Source organism: Leptonychotes weddellii, chromosome 4, assembly GCF_054177405.1.
Source record: "Leptonychotes weddellii isolate Sample4059 chromosome 4, ASM5417740v2, whole genome shotgun sequence".
Classification (NCBI taxonomy): Eukaryota; Metazoa; Chordata; class Mammalia; order Carnivora; family Phocidae; genus Leptonychotes; species Leptonychotes weddellii.
Window position 1 is genome coordinate 159,631,233 of NC_138372.1, and position 25,304 is coordinate 159,656,536.

Genomic DNA, 25,304 nt, shown 5'->3' on the forward strand with positions numbered 1-25,304 from the left:
CTCCGCCCCTCTCCTATACATTCTTCTGTTAAATCTTCCAGAGTCCCAAAGTTTGGTTATTAGCATCACCATTTTACATATAAGGAAATAAAGATTTGGAGATACAGGATGCAGGATGAGCAATAATTTGGCAGTCAGTGAAAATGAAGACCAGAGCTCAGGCGAGAGATGTTGGCTGCTGGGCCAGTCTACCCCCCCTCATGAGGTCCAAAGAGGAGAGATGCCTCATTTGAGGTCAGCACAGAGGCAGAGTATGGACTGGACCTAGGTCTCTTGACTCCTAGTACACTGCTTTTCATTCCTCTCACCCATCATTCAAAACATGTCCAGGATGCTGCCTCCTCTGGAAGCCTCCTCAACCCCTCCATAGCCCAGAAAAGTTAAGCATTTCTGTAACACTGAAGCATCCCCCAAGCTCTTATTGTTATTTCTATTATACTCTATTGACATGTTTTTCCCTTTCCAACTACGCAGCGAGGGCTGGGAGTCTTCTGTCAATGCATCCCAATATCTTCCACAATGCTTAGAAATTGCAGTGCTTAACAAATGTGGTCTAATGGATGATTCAATGAATTCATCAGTGAACAGACTAGGTCAGACAGATCTCATGGAAAGAAAGGAAGTTGGGTTCAACTAGTCAGAGTCAGAGGGGCAGAGAAGAGAGCAAGAGCATTCCTAATGGAGCCCACTTCAGGAGCAAAGACCTGAGGCCAGATGGGGATCCTTATATCGGTGACCTGGAAGAGGGGAGGGCTGCAGTAGTTTGCATTTTAGGGAGCAGTTTGAAATAAGGCTGAAGATGGAAGCAGAAAGCCAAGACCTTGTTCCTTTGGGTCCCAGATTTGTTGGATAACACTGAATTGTTCCTCTTGCATTTGGGGCTGCTACTCATTAAGCCTTCCTCTTTGACCTGGAAGTTGCCATGCTGATTCATGCTTCAGTCACTGCCAGTCTGGATTTTTCTCCAAAGTACCATTCTAGAAACCCCCACTCCCCCCAAGGCAGACACTTCAGCTGTCATTAGATGCTTATTAAGGGAGTGAGTCAGGGTGGTGGCTTAAGACACAATTTCCACCCCACTCCATGCACCCTTCCTCTCATATTCCTGCCTTGCTATTTAGAGCACTCAAACTCACAAGACTTTGTGGGGGAGTAGAAAGAACATGAGTCCTGTGCTTCCAGACCTCCCGGCAAATCTGTTCTGCAGTTCAGTTGTGATGTGACCTTAGACAGAGTGCTTATCCACTTTGGGCTTCAGATTCCTCAACATAATGCAGGGTTGTTGTGAGGATTGAGTAGGGTCAAGCATAAAGGGCTTTGCATGGGATTTGGGGTACAGTGGGTATGCAGGGAGTGCCAAAAGTGCCTGTGGTTTGAGGTTCATATACCCTGATTCTCCCCACTTCAGGATGGAGATGACAGAGCCGTTTTGATGTGGGTCTCCAGCAGGATCCTGGGAAACCGTTCCCTCTTTCCTTCCTGGTTGGCAGTTATAGATCATCCTTGCAAAATTCCTTTCTGTGGTTCTCTGGTGTGGGAGGGACCCAGCTCAACTGCTCTGGAAACAGGAACCATTCACAGCTTCCTGGTCAGCTGCCAGACCCCATACCACAAGGCCACAAGAACTGGTTTCTGCTTTATGGATTTCACTGGGTTGTCTGTCCCAACACAGAATTCAGGTCTTTCTTCATATCGACTCTGTGGTGAAATGAACAGGCACCAGAGCAAGGATGCCATACCTGAACGCCCCTACTCAGAGTAGGTGGGAGTGCTTGTGGAATTTACTCTTGCTTCCTGACATCTAGATGGGCTTTCGGACTCTGCTGAAGGACTCAGCCATCCAGCAGCCTTGGACTCTTGTGTGGAGTTCCTACTCCTCCGTTCTTTCCCCCAGTCCTCATTCCAACCATTCTCTTGGTCACAGATGCGCACTTGCGTTTTCCTGCCTTCGGCACATCCAGCTCACTCCCAGCCTGGGCAGGTACTCAGAGCATGTTTTCCTTTCACCAATATCCCCTGCCCACAGCATTCAAAACTGTCCTGTTTGGGGCCCCATCAATGCCCAGCGATCCTCTTGTAGCCTTGACTTCACTCTCCAACAGTGACTCACCAACAGTGAATACTGTTGGTAGAAGTTAATGGTATACATATGCCATCCTTCTCCGAAGGCAGAAAGAACCACTCTCACTCCCCAAAAATTAGCTCTAAAGGAGGGAGCTGAGGCACTGAAGTGAGAGTCATAAAACCACTCACAGGTTTTGTAATCTTGGGCAAATCACTTAACTTCTCTGAGCCACAAGCCTTCATATTTGAAAGGGTGGGGCTGATGCTAATTGCCTCATGTCCCTCCTCCCTCCACTCCCCATTCACTGTGAGAATCAAATGAGATAATGTCTGTGAAAGTACTCTGTAAACCAGAAGCTGTTATTATGCGGAGCCGACCCATTATTATTAAGAACTGGTTTCCCTGATCCTTCCATCCAACCCCTGCACTGGCTTGAGGCTGAAGCTCTGCTGAGGGATACCTTTGGAGCCAGAAACTAGAAAAATCCTGCTCTGCTTACCAAGAGAGTCTTCTGAATTGCTATGATTTGGACATGTGGAACCAGAGAAGGATAAAGGATTCTGACACCAAAGTCTTTCTTGGCTTGGCTTTTTAATATCCCAACGGGAGCTAGCATGTCAAGGTCCGAACAGAATCCAGAAAGAAAAATCCTGTTCATCCGGGTGCCCTGGGTTGCTTTCAGTGTGGGTGCACTTGGCAGGTCTGGGCTCCTGAGGTTCCCACTCCAACCACTCTTGTGTCCCACTGCCATTCTCTTCTCTCCCAGAAGCCCCTGCCTCCAGGCTTGCCCCCTTTAATCCATTCCTGTGCCCAGCGAGCTCTCTGAGTGCCAGTCTCTTCATATTACTCTTTGGCTTAAACCCTGCACTATGTGCCCACATTGCCCTCAAGGTAAAGTCTGATTGTTCTTAAGGGGCTCCTGTTGAGCTTCCTGGCCTCACCATGACCTCTCACCTCCTCCTGCCAACCTTCAAGTAGTTCTGCTCACCCAGGACCTTGTTCTCTGTTCCTGACTCCTCTTTCTGTAGAGCTCAGCGTAGATGCCACCATTTATGAAGTTTACCCTGACTCCCCGCAGCGTGCTCCCATCACATCTTGCTTTTCTCCTCTAGAGTGGACTTTCCACCCAGAATTATCATCATGTATTAGGATCTGTCTCCTCCCAGAAGCTAGAAGCTCCATTAGGCTGGGCATCACCACTGTCTTGCTCAATCCTGCTAGCCATGGAAGCTGGTCTACAGCCCAGTGATGGATGAATGGATGAATCTAATGTGTGAGTCTGTGTTTCAGACTTTGTCTCTGGGCGCTGGGGTGCTCAGAGGTCTTCATGGATAATTCCAGGTGGGCTAGTTTTAGAGAAGAACTAATGCATCACCAAAGGAAGTCTGAAAACCTTGATGTTTCTCTTCTAGACCTTTCTTTCAGCAGGTGTTCCACATTGATTGACCTTCATCTGTGCTGTGCACCGTGCTGAGCATTTTACATGAGTCAGTGCCTTTAATGTTGACGAGCGTTCTCAGAAGCGAATGCAGTTATTATTCTGCTGCAATAGATGAGAGGCCTGTGGTTCAGAGAGGTTGAGTCACTAGCCCAAGGTCACCCAGCCAGCAAGTGAGCCCAAGTCTGGTTTCCTTTAAAACTCATGCTTTTCATCACTATACCTGGATGTAAGGGTTCTGGTATCAGAAAGATCTGGGTCTGAATTCCCAGGATTTATCAGCTGTGCGAATTAAACAAGATGATGTTTCTAAAGCACCTGGTTTTCAGTAGGTCCCCACATTGAGCTTCCTACATGGTGGGGAACTCACCATTTCTTAAGGTAGGCTAATTAATAGGTCCTTTGACAGCCGGGTCTGCCCTTCAGCAGAGGGTCTACTTGCTCAGGACCATTGGAGAAGGTCTAGTCCTCATACCACAGGCTCCTCCCCAGCCATGAGGGCAGCTGTCCTGTCCCTATTCCTGCCTCTGGAGCCTCACTTCTCTAGAATGAGCCCCAGTGCTTCTGTCCCTCTTTAAGTAATAGCTAAGATGAAGACACAGCAGTGAGGTTACTTACTGCAGCATTGCTCACACTTGTGAGACATTTGGGGAAGAGGATTAAGAGGTTCAAATGTCAGTTATCAAGTAAGTATGTATGGCATAGGGAATATAGTCAATAATATTGTAATAACGTTGTATGGTGACACGTGGTCACTGCACTTATTGTGGTGAGCACTGCATAATGTATGGAATTGCCCAATCACCATGTTGCACACTGCAGCTAATATAACATTGTATGTCAATTATACCTCAATAATAAAACAAATTAGGGGTGCCCGGGTGGCTCAGTCAGTGAAGCATCTGACTCTTCATTTCGGCTCAGGTCATGATCTCAGGGTCCTGGGATCAAGCCCTGCATCCAGCTCCTCACTCTTCGGGGAGTCTGCTTGAGATTCTCTCTCTGCCGCTCCCCCTGCTTGTGCTCTCTCTCTCTCTAAAAATAAATAAACAAATCTTCAAAAAAATAATAAGACAAATTAAAAACATCTTAATGTAACCACTTAAATATTCGATGATAGGGGATTAAGTGACAGGGATACAGCATGTCCATAGTCCAAATGAATAAATACTAAGTAGCCATCAAGAATGGCTAGACGAACAAACATTTATTGACCTGGGAAGATGGTTATGGTGTCTTGACAAATGTAAAAGGCAAATGCAGAATGTAAAGCATGAACCCCAATTTTGAACAATAGTATTCATATCTGTATGAAAGAAAATCTGAAAGTATTTAAGAGGGTAAAAGTGCTTATCTCTGGGTCATGAGGTTATGGGGGATTTTCTTCTTGTTCTAAATTTTCTATTGAGGGAGGAAGTATAGTTTAGTGGTTATGAAAATGGCCTTCAGAATCAGGCAGACCTGGTGTTAGTCTATTTTCTGCCACTTGAGAGCTTTGTCATCTTAGTTTCATAATTTGTAAAATAACAAACAATGCCTCCTCTTATATTGTTGAGGAAATGATGAGACTGGTTATGTTTTTGGAATGTTGACTGTGTGCTAGGTACTCAGCTAAGCAATTGATGTGCATATTCTCTATCATGATCTCCGCTCTACAGATGAGGAAGCTGATGCCTAGGGAGACTAAGAAACTGACCTTGTTCCTACATAAAAGGGGGCGATGACTTTTCCCATTCTTGGCACCTCAGTCCTTTCAAAGGTGCTGAAGTTTGAATCTGTCCTCCCGTCATCCACATCTCCCTGCTGACTCATTCTGGACCCACTTTGACTAAAATCCCCAGACATTTTCATACTGGTCGTGTCTCCTCTATCCTTTTCTTGTGCTTTACTGCTCTCTCTCTTTTTTGTTTGTGGACTTGAGTGAACTTATTATGGAGTCGACAGGTGGATGAGAAGCCTGAGCATTCAAATCATACCATTAACTATGAGGAAGTCTAAGAATAAGCCTTGTAATTTGGTAGTGAGAAGTTGCTGATCACACCTACTACATACTGTCGAGCCCAGGGGGAGTAAAATGCATGAGCTTTGCATTTTCCTTTTCAACTCATCTGGAAAGAGCAACTTCTCCTGATGCGAGAGTGGGTAAGCGGAGAGGCCAGGACTGGTCTAGTGAGGATGTCATGGCAGAGCTCCTAGGAGACAGTGGTCATTGGAACGGAGTGGGGAGCACACCTTTAAAAGTAGGAGCTTGGGTCCCTGGCAGATTTGAGTTCTGATTCCTGCTTTGTCACTCACCACTGTGTGACCCTGAGCACGTGACTAACCTCCCTGAACTTCATTTTCTCATCCTCAAAATGCAGCTAGTGGTACTTATTTTGTGGAAATTTTAAGAGTATCAAAATGAGATCATGCAGATGAAAGGCTCAACCAGTTTTGGGACCAGTTTTAGTTAGCATCTTCTCTTCCCTGGGATCTCTCCCATGCCCTCCTGACTCATTGGTCAATGTTGGAGGATGGGAGAATCTGAGTACCTAGAGGCTCCATGATTGGAGTGAGGAAATCACATAGCACTGATTTTTAGTGCTTCTGGGGAGAAAGAGAGCTCTTGAGGCCAAACTGGCCCCAACTCATCCTTTATCCTCATTTTGACAAATGTATTTTATCTTTTTAAATTTTATAATCAATATGTGTTTTTGGTGAAAAAACCCAAATTATTCAGAAGCGTATGGAGAAAATAGTAAAAATTCCCTCTAATTGCCCTGCAATCCCATTCACATCTTCAGAGATAACCGCAGTGAAAAGTGTCCTGTGTGTGCACCTTCCTAGACATTTTTTTAGGGATTTGTAACATATTCAGACATAGACTTCCTTGCCAGTGCTACAAATGTTTTGTGACTTGAATGTTCATGAAGCTTTCGGGAGAAAAATAAAATGCTGGTGAGAGAGCAGAAGGATGGGTTTGTTTGTTGTTTCTCCACACCATAGCTTTTCTTTTTTTATTTTATTTTATTTTATTATGTTGTTAGTCACCATACAATACATCATTAGTTTTTGATGTGGTGATCCACGATCCATTGTTTTCGTATAACACCCAGCGCTCCATGCAATACGTGCCCTCCTTAATACCCATCACCGGGCTAACCAATCCCCCCTCCCATACCATAGCTTTTCTGCCCAGGGTGATTACTGAAGAACCTAAATGCTTTACTCAGTTTGGAAATGGCTGGGAAGCCTCTTGACATTCTAGATTTCCACATGGCCAAAGTTTTGCTGTAGTCCTTGGGCTGCTGCTTTGGAGGACAATCTATCTCCTGACAGACTTGGTCCCTTTGGCTCGAATGATCCTTCCTCCTCCAAGAGGAAATGGGACAGACCCAGGCAGAAATAAGTGTCTGAATGACAAATTGCATGAGTCAAAGTACTTGTGAAAATGACCAACATTATTTTAAAACATATGCCAACCCCAGAGGAGGAAGGCAGTTGCTTCTGCTTTCTTTTCTCTTTTGAGAGTGGGTGGAAGTCCTTCAGAGATGGTGTTGGATCCCGCACTTTGAAATGGTTCCTATTTAAGGGGTAATGTTGGCATCCATGCTTCTTTTGGCTCCTCAGTTTTATAGAATGTTCTTAGTTGGGGTCAATCCAAACGCTCTTGGGAGTGTTGCACTACCACAAAAGCTACATGGGTTTTCACTTTATAGGTTCTTCCCCACTCCCCTGTCATAGGCCATGTGTTATGCAATGTGATTCTAACTAGAGTCAGGGGGCACCGTGCCTTATACTTAGTAGGCATCTCATGGCTATACACTGGTCTACTCCCAGTGTTTGTATTCTACTGACCATCCGCTTGTTCATTGCTCATCAATCGACATGGTTTCAGGTGATGCTATTTGCTAGGCTGGACACAAAGGAGAAAGTGACCAGTTGTCTGTAGAGCTACAGCAGGGACAGTCTTTCCACAGAGTAGAGATTTGGGATGAGGAGGTTTCCAGGCAAATGTGGTGGAAAGGCATTTCATGGAGGGGAAGCAGTGTTGACCAATGTAGGTGATGCAGGATAAGGGGGGCAAGTTTGTGGGGGTTGAAAGTCATGGCCCAGCCCAGTGCAAGTTGCCCCCCATGGACAAAATCCCAAATATCGTTAGAGAAGGATCTCCTCTCACTCTATCAAGGTTGAATTCCCTTGAACCGCTGATTCACTCAACAAACATTTCTTCAACAGCTGCTGCTTGCTTTGCACTGTGCTGTGTGCTAGGAAGGAAATGCTGACAACTTTCTTTTGGCAATTTTCCAAAAGGCCCAGTAAACAGTGTTAAAGTTTAACTTGGAAGTGATCGTTACTCTCCTCAGCCCATGACAAAGCATCTTTCTATGCAAGAGGCACCTACTGCGAGGATAGCATTATTCTTTATGTTCTGGCCAAAGCAAGAGAGAATTTGACCCACTCTTTTACTACCTTCTCCAAATACAAATCCAGACATGAATGTGATTCATTGTTTTATCTATTGATGATATGTCAATATGATCAAACCCTGTCTTGCAATGGATCATGTATGAAGTCATAATCATGGCTCTGAATGCTATCACTTGGCTCAGCCATGAGGGAGACAATAAGTTTTCATGCCATGAGGGAGACAATAAGTTTCATCAGACCGTTGAAGAGGGACAAGGTGACTGATGTCCAGACTACTACATTCTGATGCCTTCAAAAATAAAAGGTCTGTGTCACACAGTCAGTCCATAATCAAAACAATAATGGGATCTGCCCTGATATCAGTGTTCTTGCCCTAAGCCCCTCCCACTTTCCACCTCCTCTAGCCGAGCTCTGGAGATTAAAGGGCAATAAGCTCAATTCTGAGCACCCTGCCTTTGATCTCACTCACCTTGGCTGAGTGGTCTCTTACCCACCTGTCAGTCTTCCAAAAAGGCACACTTAACCTCATTCTAGAATCTTCTTTGAATAGTCCTTTCACTTGCCACTTTAAGTGTCTGTTTGGTAGACAAAACTGCAAACCCAGAAGGGCGATCAGGAATTAAGGGCAACAGTGGTTTGGGATTATTTCAGCTAATTGCTGTCCTATGTGAAAGATTGCATCATCTGTGACAGCTGGCTTGAGTAATCATCACTTTTAGAAGCAAGTTTTCCTCTTTGGCAGAGTAGGGACTTTCAAGGCTAGTATATCCTATAGAACAGTAAGTCTGAAAAGGGATTGCTGACACTTTGTTGGCTTTTATGAAAATTAAATGGGATGAAGCTGTCAAGTTTTTAGTTTACAGTAAACATTTGATTTAACTTAAGTGTTTTTTTTTTTTTTCCTAGAACCTGTGTATCCCTGATCCTCACACACAGCATCCTACACTCTACTCCATTATTCTCCATGGTGGAAGGCACATCATTGGTGATGTCTTCCTTTCTTTTATCCTGAATTTGGAGGTGGAGAGGCGGTGATGTGATTTGTATTTGGTTACCCAGATTGCTCTGCCAACCATTAGTTCTTTGCTGGCCGGGACACTGAGCTCTGGAACATGCAAGGTCTAAGTGGGCTTTCTGTGTATGCTGAGTTATAGTCTCATTTATACGAGAGTGACAATGATTGCTACCTTGACTAAGTCAAGGTAGGAGGAGTCACTGAGCAGCTGGCAGAATAGGGAATCAGATGTCCATGTATATCTCTCTTAGAGTTCTTTGGAAATATGTGATTAGAGCAGATTTGGTTTTTTTTTTTTCCTGCCTTCAAACTGCCAAGTAGGAACCCAGAAAAGGAGGAAGTTACTTCACATTCTTGCTTTCTTCTGCAGGCAAAAAAATCCACCAGCCTGTTCCCAAGGGCTCATTTTCCATCTCGGCTTGGCTCATCGGAGTGTATTGTGAGCCAGTACAAAGACCTTGAGGGAGGAATGCTGTCCAGAGCTCACCTTTTATATCCCTGCTTTCCTTTATGTGAAATTGTGCCACCTTCCTGCTCACCCCAGCCTGAGCTCTCCTTCTGCTCTCATGACGGGTGTGTTTATAGTGGATGCAGCATGCTGGGCCACACAGGGAAGCTGCGGGGGGTGTCCAAGTTCACATGTCCTGCATTCCAGGCGAATGTTTTTGACATTGAGCAATGGAATGACTCTGCCAGGTTTAGGTCTGTCCGATTGGAATGCAACTGAAAAGGAAAGTCCCGGAGTGATTCAAATACTCTCCTCCCCACAACCTCTGCTTGTTTTTTTATTCCTTTTTAATTTTCCAGTGACCAGCTCAGCCCAGCACTCCTACCGACCCTCAGCACTTGTTGGTGCTGATAAGTGCAACTTCCCAACAGATAGGAATGCAAATCAGAATATTTTGTTGAGTCATATGTACTCTGAGGCTGTTTCCCAAATATTGCCTCAGACCCATAATTGGCAGCTCCCAGGACTCTGCTGGATGACACTGAATGTCCAGGAAAAGCTCAGTTCATTTCTCGAAAAAATGTACTCTCACTCTCTCCATCTGCCTGGTTGTAATATCCTGTTCTTGAGAAAGCTGAACCCCTGGAGGGAGCAGAGGCACAACCAGTTTTGCAGATAAGTTTGAAAAATATGACTATTGGCCTTTCCCACCCACTCTGGTCTCTTAGCAACAGGACAGCTGATGGTATCCACCAGGGGAAAAAAAGCACCGAACATGTGGGGGAGCCTGTCTGAATTCTTGCCTGCAGTCTGATTTATTTAAACCTTCCTGCATTCTTGGGAATGAAGATCCAGAAGTCACGTCATGCGAGCGTTCCCCTGCCCCCCTTGTGACCTTTACGAATGAGCAGATAGGAGAAAATCTCAGAATGAGGTGGACATTCTTCCTCTGCCAGAATCTGCCTTATCTGAGACATTTCCTTCGATTCGGGGAGTAACCATTTGAAAATTTGGGCACATTTATCGACAAAGGCGGGTGGGGGTGGGGTGCTGGAAAGAGCCCAGGGCTGGGGTGTCTGATGCCCCTGGTTCTAAGGGTGACTGTCTCTCCTTCCCCGTTGGACCCCGGCCATGAAAGCCCTGGTGCACTCACCTCCACCCTGTGTTGACTTTCTCATCTGCAAAGTAAGGAGACTGAATGGAATGTTCTCTAAGGTACCTTTCAGCTCTGAGTGTGTGTGTGTGCGCACGCACGCACATTTGAAGAAAATTTATTTTATATCATGTATCCATCTAATTCTCTCTCTTGAACTTGGGAGTTATTCAGTCAAGAACAAGAATTTTGAGGCCAGGCCTGTGTTCTTAACCACTACCCTGTATTATTGGGATATGTACACAGAGGTGCCACGCAGTTGGTATTCTATGTTCTTTCTGGCATCTTTATACCTACATCTATTAATCTATGGGAAGATGCACAGTAGTAAGGCTTTAATACTCAGGGAGATCTGAGTCCATATTCTTACTCTTCCTCTTACCAGTTATGTGGCTTCAGCATTTTCAACTGTGAAATGGGAATAACAAATCCTATGTGATAAGGTTGCTCTGGGAATTAGGCAAAATGACGTGTCTAAAACACCTGACACAGTCTAAAACCCCTGCTACATAGTATGTGCTCAATAAAAAGGAGCAGGTTGAGCTATTGATTGATTATAGATTCTCTAATGGGAGGGACTTGCCTGAATTATCGTTGAACCCCAACACATTTCATGACACCCAGAAGACAGTTGTGTTTGCTGAGTCAAACAGATGTGAGACTCACACACTCACACACACACACACACACACACACCCCAAATGGTGAATTTAATGATTCATGTTGTCCTACTAAGAAGTAGGACTCTGCATTTAAGAGCACTAAATCACAGCTAAGATAACCAATGAGATTTGGCTGTGGTTGACTGTTTCTTACACAACTTGAATGCTCTTCAATTACTTTCAAAATATGAACAGTTGTTTTTCAAAGCATTTTTTCCTTTTTTTGGAGAGATAATTGGGAAGATGTTCCTCTCTCCATCTCTGACTCGGGTTCTTTCTGTGCCTCTTTCCTTTTTGTTGAGGACTTAATACAGAATAGGCTCTGGGGCAGGTGTCTTACATTCATTATTTAAGCTATCCTCAGAGCAACTCTCTCGGAGAGGTTTTGTTATTCCCATTTCACAGTGGAGGATCTTGAGGTTCAGAAAGTGTGAGTCATCCAAGACCATTGTTAGGACCCCAGCTATTAATTGAGAGAACAAGAATTTGAACTCAGATCCTTCTGGCTATTAGAAAGGGAGAAGGACTGGAGGAGAGACCAATTCATTGTTTGTCTTAATCGATTACTGAACCCGCTTCTTTGGGGGAAAAAAAGCCACCTACTCCATCTACTCCCTTATTAATATTAGGGAACTCTGGGAACTTACTGTGTTCCTGGCTCTGCTAAGTCCATTAGACATTATCTTGTTTAGTACCACTGACAACCCTACAGGGTGGATACTAATTATTAGACCTGTATGTCAGAAGAAGTCATTATTGAGGTGTAGATAGAATAAGTAATAAGCCCAAGTGACCCAGGCTACAACTGGCACAACTGGGAAATTAACCCTAGCTAGTCTGGCTCCAGAGTAAACTCTTCTCATGAGCTTATCTACTAATTTTATTAGTGTCCATGAGGGCACATGGTCTCCATTACTCCTGGGAGCATTATTATGGCTTATCTGTAACTTCACTTCTGCTCTTTTTGGTGGTGTCCATCACCAGTTTCTCCTTGTGCCTGAGAGCAAACAGTGAGCACTGAGGGTACAGAAGCTATTGAACAATAGGCACAGTTTCAACACTGAAAGACTTCTTCAGTCTTCAGGGGTCATCTCGTCCAGTGGGTTCTAACTATGGGGCATGCCCTGTTTAGTGGGTTGTAAAAACTTCCTAGCTCGTGATCAATATTCCAAAAGTGAAACGAGTAGAATAGCAAACATAGAGTATATTGCACTCAGGGAGAAAGTTGTTTCAGTTACCTATGTGTGTGTGTGTTCTGGGTCACTATGTAAAATGCATTTCTTATTGAGGGCCATGTTTGTCCAAGTTTGAAAAGCATTGGTTTCATTCAGTGATTTTCAAATTTTGCTCCATGGCATCCAGCGAGGCCTCAGATATCTTAGGGGAGATTGGGATGGGAGAAGTTGGGTAGGAAGAGCTCCAAGAATGTCCCCTCTTCTGGCCAAAGTAGTCCCATGTTTATCTGGTTCTCATGTTAGATTTTTATATGATATTTCATCGTTTAAAAAAAGAGAATCTACCAAAAAAAAAAAAGAGTTGAAGAGCTACTGATTTACCTCATTGGGTTTGTGTTGCATTGAGTATTGATTCACTCTTGTGTGACTTCATATGTTAAGCAGGCGGCAACTGTGTGCCCAGTACCATGATGCTGCCATAGAGTATCCTGCAGTGTTGGCCAATGTGATCATCGCTGTCCTTAAACCGTTGTTATAACCAACCTGATAACAACCTGCTGCTTACACCAGATACGGTAAGGAAATACATGAAGATGTTCAGAATTTGGTAACTTCTTTTACAAGATATACAAAGAATTGTTACAAGAAGGGATATGGAAGGATCAAAGGTGGCTGAAGCAATGGAGTTGAAATGGAATATGAGGGATCATACTTTGGTTCAGATCAACAGCATATGCAGTGTGCATTTGCTTGATAACGTTTCATGACTCGGTGTCTGAGGTTGTTAAATGACTTCTAACTCTGCGAGTCAACAGTGTGGCAGAGGCCAAGACCCAAGGTAAGCCTGACTCCATGCAATGCATTCATGGACAGAGGATATAGGTACCTCTGTCAGGGAGATTGCAAACATGGCCAAAGCATTTTGCAGCTTTTTCCGTGGGAGGCTAGGGTCTATTTCCCTACTTCTTGGTTTTGAATTGACCCAGTGATTGGTTTGGGCCAACAGAATGTAGTAGAAGTGATGTTGTGCCATTTTGAACCTACTCCTCAAGCATGCAGTCTCCATTCTTGAACTCTTGATACAGACATGAAAATAGGTCCTGATTAGCCTCCTGGAGGAATGTAGACAATGGAGAGAGACCCCAGGTATCACAGCCAAGGCCGTCCTAGACCAACCAACCTCTAGCTGATCTGCAGCTGATAGCAGACACTTGAGCAAGCACAGAAGAGCACAACCATGCCCAGCCCAGCCCAGAATAACTGTCTAGCTGACCCAAAGAATTAGGAGCTAACTTTTGGAGTGTTTTATTAGGCATCAAATCCTAACAGATGCACACACTATCCTGCACTGGCAAATCCACAGTGGAAGACAGTACCATGATCGCATTTGCCAAAAATATTAGCTAGAAATGTTAACAAACTAGAATGTGTTTAGGGCACAGTGAGGATAAGGGTTCTAAGAACCTGCTGGATAAGAAGTTAAGGAAGCTTAATCTGGAAAGTAAGGATATTTATAGAAACACGAGCTCTACATTTTGAGATTTGACATTAGTGGGAGAAGTGGGATGAATTCTTTATAACTTCTGTGGTCAATTGAAAAATTGGCTGTAACTTATCCCATTGCATCTATTCTTGCCACGTCCTTATGGTGAGCAGAGTATACTCCTCTCTTGAGTACTCTCTTTGACCTTAGGCTTGGACATGTGACTTGATTTGGCCAATGAAACACAGGCAGAAGTTACTGTCTGTGGCAGACTCACTCTCCTATACTTCTGCCATCACCATAATAACAGCATGTCCCAATTGGCCCACTGGTCCCAGAGGAGAATGAGAGACTTGTGGAGCAGAACCCACCCACCAGCAAGCAACAGAGCTTTTCCAGCCAGCCCATATTTCGTGAGTGAGAAATTAATGCTTATTGTTATACATTCCTGGGGTTTTAATATTGATTCATACCCAGTAATCCTTGACTGAAATACTTCTGAAATTAAAATTAAGATAGAAGAATAGCTGCATCAAGGAAGCAGACTTGTTTAAGGGGGAGTCTCTTTGGTAAGGAAAAGAACTGTCCTAAAGTAGAACACATGGAGAAGTTAAGAGATCCCTATCCATGGAATAGTCAATTATCAGGAAGCTGTAGATGGTGTTCTTAGAATGAGGATCAGACTTTCATTTCAGAGCGACTGAGACACTCAGCAATTTGGGGAGTGGTTAGCAGATCATTTCAGTTGTGTTTTGGCACAAGGGGAGGATGAGCATGGAGGAGTAAGCATGCGTGTGCAGGGAAGGTGTTGGTTAAGAGGGACAAACACTGTGGGAGCTTTGAATGCCCACTGAAGTGTTGACCTTTGGTTCAAACCTGTGCGCTCTTGTTCTTCAACCTGGAACCTCCCCCTCTTTCCTCTACATTCCACTCATTTCTGAAATGCCAGGTTAAGGCTGGTTTTCTCTATGGGAAGTTTACCTGACCTTTCCAGCCTCCAGGGACCCACCCATCTCTGGATTCTTTATCTTGGCTGTCTCATCATTCTCCTTGACTTTTTCCAGGCTGAGACCAATGTTTTCCATGTGCTCACATAGTGCTTCCTTAAATGAAGGAACTTATTGCTCTGTAATGTGGTCTTGTCTCTCTCTTTAAAGCTGAAAGCTGGTTGAAGGTAAGGAGCATGGCTCATTCACCCTGGTACCCCCTCTATCTACCACAGTGCCTGGTACAGCTGGAGCCTCAGTAAATATTTCTTGAATGAATGGATGTGGATTTCTTTCATCCTTTTGGTGCAACTGTAAACTCCTAAAAGGCAGCTGGTGCTTACATTCCCATAGTGCTTCAAGGCCTGTGCATTTATTCAATGAACAAATATTTGATGAATGAGTCCAACCCCGGCTTACAAAACCTTATGTCACCTGGCTTCTGCCATCTCTATGACATCATCTCTTGTAACTTCCCCTCACTGACCTGCTCAAACCATACTGGCTTTTCTCATTTCTGTGAACCTGTAAAACTCATTCCCACCTCAAGGCTTTTGCGGTCCCTCTGGCTGAAATCACTTTCCCTTGATCTTCTACAGCTTCCTCCTTCTTGTCATTCAGATCTCAGGTCACCTCCTTTGAGAATACTGAGGGGCCAATTCACGGGCACTGCCTCTCTCCATCATATCTTCTGATCTCAGTTCTCTGCATGACATTCATGACTTTTTGATAATTATCTTCTTTTCTCTCTCCCTTTCTTTCTTTCTTCCATTCTTCTTGTATCAGCATGCTTATTTATTGATGGATTGTCTCTCTCAACTAACATGTAAGCTTCATGACAACAGGTATCTTTTTGGTTTTACTCACAGTTGTATCCCTCATATTTGATAAATAGGTATGAGTGAATGCATGCATGCATGAATGAATGAATGAATGCATGAATGAATATGGGTCCCACACTCAGCTCTGCACTGTGAATACAGTGGGGAGAAAACAGACAAGGATCTTGCCTTCAAGTGTTTTATAATTTTTGCAGAATGAATGATCAATATATACCTGGTAGAGCAGAAAAACTAAAACCAAACCGATAAACAACAAACATGAAATAGAACAGATTGGAGTATATGTAGTTCAATTCATGTACTTAAGCCTCAGCTTCTTTCTGTGAAATCAGGGTAATAATACCTCATTTGCAGGTTTGCTGGGAAGATTAAGTGGGATGATGACTAGGCGCCGCTCAACATCATGCCTGGCGGGCGGCCGCTGTTCTGAGAAAGGTCTCCTCTCCCCCACCCCCAGTCCCATCTCCCCTCAGACGAGTGCCATCAAGCATACTAAGGAAGCTCATATTGGTCCACCCATCTGATCCACTCCAGAGAACCAAACTCCGATTCCGAGTCTGGCTCCTGGTTTTAAATCCATTTGTGAAAATGTACCTATCATAGGTTCTTCCAGAGTGTTAACGGTGGAGGTGGAGTGATCATGGTTCATTTGTGCACCATGAGCTTTGATTCTTTGGAAGCCACCGTGTGACCCGGGAGGTCTGGTGAGCTGCTGTTTTTGCACCGTGTGGTGGGGGAGCTACGTGATAATTGGCTGCAAACCACAGCAAAAGCACCAAGAGTCAGGGAATGCTGTAGACAGGGTGGGTCTTCGGCCAAGCTACAGTTGATAACCGCTGGTGTTGCCAGAATGTCATCGATGGAGGGTCAGACTTTCATTTCAATCATTGCTGGATTGGAAAAAAAAAAAATAAAAACAGCCAACAACCAAGCAGTCATTTGCATGCCAGCTGCCAGCAACCAGTTCCTGAATAGCACTGTTCTGTTCTAGGCCCTTACACAGGTCTCGTTCAGTACTAACATCCAAAAACAACTGTGGTAGTGAATGACCAGGGCTATGCTCAGGTCTCACGATGGTGCTTTCTGGACACTGGGTAGCTGAGTGTCTAGGGAGCCAGATCCCACAGAAGCCCTGGAGAAGGGGGCAAGTTGGGCCAGCGGAGGAGCAAGGACAATTACACAACACAGCTCCCAGAGTTAACGCATATCTGTGTCTAATCTGTTTGCCCCTCCCCACTCCACCTACACAGATGTGCCCTTTAAATATTTATTTGCCCACCTTTGCCGTGTGTGGTAGACTTTGTCTCAAAAGTCAGCTTGATCCCTTTGAAGGTGTTTACTAATTAGATCAGGCTGGGAAATTAGGCAACTGCAGATAAATTGATCCTGTGTAAGGTAGTTCCTGGGCAGGAGACCCCTAGACAGCCTCAGGGAGGTCAGCTGCAGCTCCCAGTGTCCTCTGTTTATTGGAGGAAGTCCTAATGATCGCCCAACTAAGCTGAATGGCACAGCCCCTGTTTCTGCTATTAGCCCCTGACGTAAGTCTAAGGCCCACGTCAGAGGGGCTGGAGCCAAAAGGCTAAATGCTCTTAGCAAGCACGATTATGGATCAGTTGCGTGCTGGGCTCACTTTGACATAATCCACATGAAATTCTCGCTCCATGACACAGCATCTGGGCCGGAGGTATTGACTCGAATCGGAGCTTGGCTTGAAAGGGATATTGCTGCAGCAGTAATTCCAGTTCAATAGACCTGCAGGTCACTGCCCTCAAATATTTAAAAATAATATTTGCTTCAGGAGAATCTGGGCACGTGCATTAAGTGTATGCGCGTAGGCATGCGTGTGCATGTTTGGGTGTATAGATCCAGCTGAAAGAGCTTCTAGAAGAGGCGAAGCATAAAGTGAGGAGGAAAACTTTATTATACTGGGTCTGAAGGCAGCCTCAGTCCATGGTCAGGCTCATCGGATCCCCTTCAGCCACCTTGGCCATTGTCACTGTTCTGATAGGCAAGGAAGAGAGAGACAGCTAATGAGGGCTACAGGGATTGTCTGTCTTAGGTCTCAGAGGATCCCCTTAGAGACTTTTGCTTCAAGGGTCTTTGCTTGTTCCAAAGGTAAGGCCAAGTGCTCCCCATTTCATGGAGCCCCCTGGGAGAGCCTGAGAGCATGTTGGGGGTGATGCCTGCCAGCCTGTGACCAAGCTGTAGGTGTCCGTGGGCTTTGCCTAGCACAGCAACCCTCTCCCCAACAGAGCCAAGAGCACTCTTCCCTGTTTCTGTGAACCCTGGTTCACATGTCAGCCATGCTCCATAATTAAGACTGTTCATATGTTTACCACAGGACTGGGAGTACCTTAGCCTTGTAACCCAGTACCACGATTTAGGCCTGGGTCCACAACGTGTATCAAATGACCAAAAAACACATCTCACAGGGAGATCTGAGTTTCTTCTTGATATGACTAAAGAATGCAGCCTCTCTCAATAAAGTGGAGAACAAGTCGACCAAAGTTAGCATCGGACGAAGAGCCTGGGGGTGGCAGGGTGTCAAAAGACAAGCCAGCCATGTCAGCATCCGTCTGTCCCTGGGAGATTTGACTTTCCATCTGGGGAGGACGGCTTTCTTTTTAATCCTTCTGCCACTGTCACGCTGGCCTCCAGTGTTAATTGCTTCCCGATTTAACATTTTGGCCCTACCATGGATAAGCCCCCTTCCTGTGTTTCCGTCATTTGGGAGTAGATCTTACAGTTAGAACTTCTAGGGTCAAACCACCTGAATCTGAGTCCCATCCCCCCACGAACAAGCTGTGTGACCTCGGGAGGGCTACTCATCTCTCTGTGGCTCCTCGTTGGCTTCCTTAACAGTGAAGTGGGAGCGAATCAGTACTTTTGGAGGTTGTCGTAAAGAATTAATGAGAGTCGAGGCAGAGGCCTGAAGAGTGTCTGGCTTAGCATAAATGCTCAGGATTGTTAGTTCTTTCTTCTTGCAACACGAAAATGCTCCTTTCCATCTCACGCAGATGTGGGGAAGGAGGGGGATTGGAAATAATGGATATTAAGTACCTGGCCCCCAAATGGTGGTTATTGCTATCATTATTATTGGCTCCCCAGAACAGATCAAAATGTAGAAAAGATTTTACAACTTCTTAAGGGATTGCGCAAAGAAAATGACCCAGGATTCAGCTTTGACCTTGACATCTCCTCCCTTGACTAGTTCACTCTGAAGGATTACGGATTTTATAGACTTTCAAGGAGATTACCAGGGAACAAAAGATCCAGGAAGGAAATCTCTTTTTTTTAATGCTTAATTGCTAAGATATACACCCTTATTCCTGAGGGACTGACCACAGCAGGGATTTTCTACTTTGGAAAAGACCTTCTCCCTTATCCTCAGGGCTTCACCTTTGTCTAACTTTATTTTTTAATTTGTAAAAAAATTTTAGAGATTTTATTTATTTATTTGACACAGAGAGAGAGCACGCGCACAAGCAGGGGGAGCGGCGGGCAGGGGGAGAAGCAGAGTCCCAGCTGAGCAGGGAGCCCAATGTGGGGCTCGATCCCAGGACCCTGAGATCATGACCTGAGCCAAAAGCAGATGTTTAACCAACTGAGCCACCCAGGAGCCACTGCCTAACTTTAGAAATGCCAAATTTTAAGGCAATACCACCACCATAGTAGTGATTATACACCAAGCCATCCCCATACCACCATGCCACAGGCTTTTATTATATTTATAATATATATATTTGTGAATATATGACCATATTAATATATTCTATTCTTTTAATGTTCTATTTTTCAACAAAAATGTAATACTACTTCCAACTACTGTCTTTTGATCTTCTTTTCTTTACTTAATAATATATCATAAATTTCCTGCCAGATCAATAAAATGATTTTTATATGATTTTGAATGATTCTGCCATAATGATCTTAACAAAACCCCTGTTTGTAGACACATAAATTGTTTCTAATGTTTCCTCATTATAAACAACATGTGATGACCATCCTTATACTTTTACAGTTTTATACCTAAATGTGGGCCTAGAATAAATCACTTGTGGTGGCATCTCTGGTTTAAAAGGCATGCACTTTTTGAGGCATTTGATAAATTCTGCCCAGTTGTCCCTTAAAAGGCTTTACCAAGTTGTTCCCAAAATAATCGATGACAATGTTTTCCAACTTCTTTTTTAAACTTCTTGGCATGTGTAAGAAAGGATAATTTAGGGATGCATAAGCAAGGGCAGAGGGCAAAGAGAAGAATATGCTGGAAGCCAACCTCCCTGGGGGCTTGAGCTACCCACAGGGCTGAAGGGAACAATGTCCCTGCATGATCTTCACCCCTTCACCCACATGTGCTGGTGAGCTGCTCCATAATATGGTCCATATATTATAGCTCCATAATATAGCTCCTGTCTATAGGGGTTTTCATACATCCCAGTAACCCTGGATTCTGGTTTCCGAAAGAAGCCATTTTTCTTAGGGAGCAAGGCTAGACGGTGGTGTTGGCAGGGGACCGGAGAAAAGGCAGAAAGTGGCCCAGGTGAAGAGGTATCACCCTGTGAGCCTTCAGTGGGGTGTCATCGGCTGTTGTGGCTTAAAACTCAAACACATTTTTCAGGTGACAATCTCTAAGAAGTCGCTAGTTACGTTGGAGGCTAACTCTGGATCATTCCTCCTTTGTCAGCGGAACTCAGTGAGTCTGAATGAATCATAATGAAGAAACATAACTTGTTGGGGCTTCCCAAGACACAGAAAGGAATCTGGCCAACCTTTCTGTTGAAGCTTTATGAGAGAGGTGAGCACAACTGCTGATCTTTATGAAGGCAACTGTGGCTCAGAGCCTTTGTGCTCCACTGTGCCTTGTAAAGCTTTTATGGTATCTCTGTCATCCCCTTGGTAGGTCCCGTGTCATGAAGAAGGATGCTGAGCATGAGGAATATGCCATCTATGACTTCTTCCAGGTTTCTGATCCTTCCAGGGAGGGGATCTTAGCACTTTCTGGCTCTTGTCAAGAAACCAAATTGCTGAAACCAAGCAACTTGTTCCCAGCGGTAAGATCTTGTTTGGTCAGAAGGGTATAGCTTTATGTAATTCTGGGGCTTACTGGCTTGGGGGAGAGCTCCCTGGCATCTGATGGAATTTATAACTGATGATGCAGGGAGCGAAATGGGGAAGGCAGGCATTTACTGACCTAACACAGACTTGTTAAAAAATGCCAAGTACATATATGCTGTCTCTCTGCATTAAAAAGAAAATATATACTGTCAGGAGAGAAAATGGATTATGATTCACTGCTCATCCTTTTAGGTAAACATATGAGTGTTCATACGGCAAAGAGAAAAGTTGAGCATAGGTTCATGCAGCCTCACCACGTATTTCCCCAGCCACCTACCAGTGGGACTTCTTAGGTTTATATTTTTCTCTATATTTTTCTTTCTGTTTTCTCCTTTCTCCTTCTGCCATATGGGATCATAGAAAACAACAACAAACAAAAAGCTAACAGGATTTGTATTCAGATTACTTGGAGTCAAGTCGCTGTGAGATACTGGGCTTCTCTGAGCCTCACTTTTCCCATCTGCAAAATGGACATAACAAGACCTGCTGTTCTGTGTTTGTTCATTCACCACAGGTAAGTTGAGTATCAATTAACTGTTAGCAGAAAGATGAAACATTGGCTCCAAAACTTAACATGTATGAGTTTTTATATTTTTGCTTTCTGTTTTAAAAATTTCTGTCCTTTTTCTCTCTCGACTTAATCTCTGGGCTTCCAGAGACACGCACAAGCATCTTTGACTCCACTGGTAGATTTATGGAGTCTTGAATTTGGAGGTTAGTAGATTGTATCCCTCTGTTCTTGGTGCAAACTACCAATCAGAAAATAGTGCTGGAATTAGAATAATCTTCTTTTCCTTTTATGATGTCTTTTTAATTGTCTCTAAGCTTTCTGTGGCTTTTCTATTTCTATCTGTATCATCCAGACTGCTAATGGGAGAGGCTCCTAATCGGAGTCCTTGATTTGTTCTCTCTTCTTGCCAGCCCATCCTATACATAGTATCCAGTCATTCACTCACTTAGCAAACATGTATCAAATATCTGTTAGCTTCCAAGAACTATAGTGGGTGCTGGACATATTTCTAACTAGTTCAAATACCTCCCTCAGATTCCCATTGCTTTCAATGTAAATATCAAGCCCCTTAAGCTAGAAATTCAAAATACCTGCATATATCTGTTTCAAACTGCTTTTTTTTTTTAAAGAATTTATTTATTTATTTGACAGAGAAAGACAGAGTGAAAGAGGGAACACAAGCAGGGGGAGTGGGAGAGGGAGAAACAGGCCTCCCGCTGAGCAGGGAGCCCGATGCGGGGCTCGATCCCAGGATCCTGGGATCACGACCTGAGCCGAAGGCAGACGCTTAAAGTCTGGGCCTCCCAGGCACCCCTCAACCTGCTTTTTAATTTTCTCTCTCACTACATTATCAACTCTCCACTCCAGGCTGGGCTAATCTCGCTGTCTCTCTGCCTTTGCAGATGTCATTCCCCCTTCTAAGTATATACTGTCTTGTCTCTATTTTATTTGTCCAAACCTAATGTTCAGTGGTGAGCTAACAAAAGTTAATTCTTTTGTGAAATTCTTCTGACTATCCCTCCTTGGGACCCTTGTCACTTAATATCTGAGGCCATGTAATTCAAATTGCTGCATAGCTTTTCAAGCATATAGGAAAACAGTAAGATTTCAAGGTTACTTGTTCTTGCATCCTCCATAGGACCTAACATCACAGTGTTCTGCTCAACAAACACTTGCCTGTTAGTTGTTTGAGCCATAGGATAAAATGTAAAAACTGGAAATAATGTACTGTTAGAATTATCCTAGTAGCTGATTGCTTCCCTCTCATTTGGGGGGATGACTTCAGATGCCAGCTTGGTTCAAACCCTTATCAACAGTGTCCTCTCCAACCTGGTTACCATCGATTCTTCATCCTTCTTCCATCAAAGTCCTCTTGCTATGGAAATGCAGGGTTACCTGGTCTTGCCAGGAGATCATAGTATCTGGTGGTAGAAAGAGCTGCTGCTTTGCTTAGATATCTAGATCTGAGTTATAATTCTAACTGCAAGCTGAGCAACACCGGAAAAGTTATCTTGCCTCTCTGAGCCTCAGGTCCCTTTTCTGTGAAATAGAATACATAAAACCCCTTGCAGGGGCAGTTGTGAAAATTAAATGTGATGATATATGTATGTGGCACTCATTATCTTGCTCAATTCATATTAGGTGCTTATTAAATTATAGATGTGATTGATATTTACTATAGATGCTAGAGTGGTCCACATCTTCTTTGCCAGAACCACTGGATTTATAAGGCTGCATCCAATCCCGTGTGTGGTGGGCTCTCATAGACTTTCACTTTGGGGGCTGGCTATATGCAACGTCCTCCATTTGCTGGTACAGACTCTTGTTTTGGAGTCTTGAAGAGTAGTGGCCTCCACCTACCACAGATGTCAGAGAGTTTAGGCTCACCCCACATCCCTAGGCTGTCAGAGCTGAGCAAATATCCAGCGCTTGGCGCACTGGATTCTTCTGCCACCTTGAGTCTCAGATTTGGGATCCTGGCTGTACGACTTTTGCTTCTGGGATTTTGAAGTCTGAGTGTATGTCCAAAGCTAAACAGTCACTTAGAATTCATTCATAACTAAGGCAGCTCTGATGGTGGCATTCGGCTGCATTCTTCCTTCTTCCTACAAGATCATGGTTGAGCTTGCTCCTCCTTAATCATCCAGACCGCTATGGTTCTTGTTCTCTAAGTGTCCTGTTGCTGTGAGCCTTGTAAGCTTGCAGTAAATCACTACCTGACCCTCCTCACCCCCAGTTTTTCTCCATATGTAACTCGAAACCAAGAACTGAGAATGACATTCTGTGCACCTCAGGCACTTCATTCAGTGACCAAGACTCCATGGTGCGCTAACCTGGTCTTCGATCCCATCCCCACAATGGCTGGGTGGGCTCTTCTGCTGCCTTCAACTTGGTAGCTTGGCTTCCATTATCTATTTTGTGAACCCTGAAAACAGAAAGAATGTTGAGCTGCCCTCTAGCTCAGCCACTGGCTTTCAAATCCACCCCTGCCTTCTGTCTTCACAGGGTGACACCTCTCACCTTGAATTGTTACCATGTTTCAGTTTTTTACTCCTGCCTAAGAAGGCGTGCTCAGCCAGTGAAACTCGGCATCCTTTCTTTCAACACTGGAACTTGTTTTCAGAAGACATGGGTTCTCATCCCACCTTTGCTGTTGATAATCTTTATGTAAGCCAGTTCACCTCTTTGTCCTTCAGTCTTCTTACCTATAAACTGGGGTAAGTAGCAGCTGCAGGGACAGTGTGAGGCAGAAATAAAATGATTGTCATGCTGGGATCTTTGTAAAGTGAGACTGAGGTGGTGATAATCACCACATGGTGCTGTGAATATTTTTCACGATAGCAGTGATAATAGAATCAATAGCGAGAATATGAGGAAGGATTGGGTGGCTTTGGGGGTTTGGTTATTAGCGGCTGGTAACTGTGCATTGATTGGCACTGGGGGGTTGGGGGGGTTACCGTTTTTCTTAATCAAGTAGTGACCTCTTCTGGAGAACGAAAGAGGCAAGCAGAGCCTCAGCACTAGGGGACCCTTACACATCTGCACCAAGGCAAGCAACGATAGAGTGGATGGTCCCCAGGGGAGAAACTCTCAGGGTAGATGTTTGCCCTGAGCAACCAAATGGAAAACAAAAACAAATGAACTGAAACTGAAAATCATTTGCTCAGGAGCCCTCCCTGAGAGAGCTATCATAGACAGAGCTGCTGAAACTTTGGGGACCCAGTCTATGCCTTGTGGTGAGGCCCCTGCAAGCTACCCAGATCCAGGGATCCAAGACCAGCCTTTAGGGAGAATGGATCAAAAAAGGTCCAGATGGGAAATGTATTTTTGTGTATCCTTAACTGGAAGAGAAAAGAAAGACTACTTCAGATGCATAAAGCAAGGTGAAAAGTGGCTTTTGCTCAGTGATCCCTCTTTGGGGGCAGGAAAGGGGCAAGCTCTTCTTATAATCTTGTCAATTGGACTAGGGGTAAGAAAAACCAGAGAATGTTTTTTTATTGTTGTTGTTGTTTTTCTCCACTAAACATCACCATATTCATCTGTTACTTCAGACTCTTGGAAGGAGAAAGAACCTCCAGTAAGCCTTCTTGGTGACTCTAGCTACCACTGCATTCTTCTTTTCTGTGCATGTCCAAAACTTAAGCTGGGCTAGATCGTGGAGCATTTGATCAGACCTGGTCTCTGTTGGGCTGTCCTGTATCACACATTCCAGAGGATACAGGCCTGGTTTCCACTTAGATTCATGGGCAGCAAGGTGCAGTTTGATGGGAATCCTATTATCCTACCCCTGGTTGAATGAGATCAGAAGAACTGGACTCAGAGAGGGGAAGGGCCTTACCCAAGTTGAGAGATAGAAGGGCGGGGCTCTAGATTAGAACTGGGTCCTCCAACCAGTTAGCAGTCATGCCCCTCCCACCTCCCTCCAGCAGCCTTCTGCATACTAATCAACTAGTGTCTGCGTACTGGGTTGGTTAATAGTATGTTAGCTACAATTTGCTAAG

General features: G+C 44.3%; 1 protein-coding gene across 1 annotated transcript in view; it reads left to right on the plus strand.

Moving 5' to 3' along the window:
- Window positions 1-25,304, plus strand: part of LOC115938771 (uncharacterized) — a 331,027-nt gene that overhangs the window by 291,995 nt on the left and 13,728 nt on the right. Inside the window, exons 10-13 of the mRNA XM_081816545.1 lie at window positions 12,811-12,941; window positions 20,296-20,472; window positions 20,578-20,728; window positions 21,153-21,306. The gene's annotated coding sequence lies outside the window, so the exon portion shown is untranslated. The remainder of the gene's footprint in view (window positions 1-12,810; window positions 12,942-20,295; window positions 20,473-20,577; window positions 20,729-21,152; window positions 21,307-25,304) is intronic.